This window comes from Diachasma alloeum, unplaced genomic scaffold (genome assembly GCF_001412515.2).
Source record: "Diachasma alloeum isolate Michigan unplaced genomic scaffold, Dall2.0 Dall_scaffold_00323, whole genome shotgun sequence".
NCBI lineage: Eukaryota > Metazoa > Arthropoda > Insecta > Hymenoptera > Braconidae > Diachasma > Diachasma alloeum.
In genome coordinates, this window is record NW_021680462.1 from 31,941 (window position 1) to 33,261 (window position 1,321).

Here is a 1,321-nt window from a genome sequence, read left to right on the forward strand (position 1 = left end):
TCCTCCAACCGCGAATTCAGTCGTCCGAGATGCCGGATTTAACATTTCCTCCATAAAAAACAATTATTTTTCTCTTTTTTTCATTTCAGCTTTTTCCAAATTTGTTGCTCAACTACTAGAAACCTATTGAAATCAATTGTTCACTTACATTTTGCTGTTTGATCCTTACGCAATATTGATGATTTTTAACGTTCGCGCACTACACAACCACCAGCTCAGAGACCAGCCATGGGTACTCTTACGTAGATTAATTTCTAATAATTGTATGAAACTCGTGGAACATTCGTCAATAGTGTGATTTGAAGGGGAATAATTGGACAATCGCATGTAACAAAATGAAATGCACATCATGACTGTGAATATGTGATAAATGCAAAATTCTATCCTACGAGCGCTCTGCGTCCGGGAAAGGGGTCCCGTGTGGCAATTGGGACACTCACGGTATAGCAAGCGAGTATTTTCGGTGAGTTCCACCAAACACCGCTACTAGTGTGATAAAACCACTTAATATTTTCCCTTCATTTAACCCATTCCGGTCCCAGAATCCCGGGACGCATCGGTGTGAAGAGAGTGGGGACGTCTCAGTGTGTTAGTGCGCCATCACTAGAGTAGAGCGGTGAGAAATATGGTTTTCTATCGATATAAGGAAATAATACTACATTGTGTTACTAGTGCGTCAAGTTCCACTTTTTTACACACATGTAATATATCCTATTTTTTGTGGTATCTACCGAGTTCCCTGTTCGGAACGGTAGTGGGGCGAATGTGGTTGTTTTTGCACACGAGTGCGTCAATTTCAAGGGCATACGTAAAATAAATTTCACATGAATTTTCATTTTACATGAAATGGTTTCTTTTCTCGTGCGTAAAGCTTCACTTTACGTACGTTCGTGAACTGTACGCACACCGTAAAGCGGAAAACAACCGCTTTACGCACACGGCACCGTTTCGAAAAGTGTACTTTTGAGGCAGGTATCATATAATAGTATATTTCGATACGATTGCAGGAAAGTGTTTTTGGGCTCGTGGGAGTTTTATAGCACGAGCCGAAGGCGAGTGATATAATCACACGAATCTAACAACACTTTTCCCACGAATATCGAACCTTATTTTTCATCACGCTGTGTGGGAAGTAGGGTTTTTGCGCACGCGGAGCGCGTACGGATTTGAGGATATCCAGGGGGTCTGCGAACATGTCTGTGCTCAGCCCGAGTGGAAATCCTGTTCAGGTCTCGATCAGAAACTGATCAAGTCCGATCCGAAATTCTGATCAGGCATGTTACGCCTCCACCTTATGTTTTTCCACTAGGGTTTCTCCACC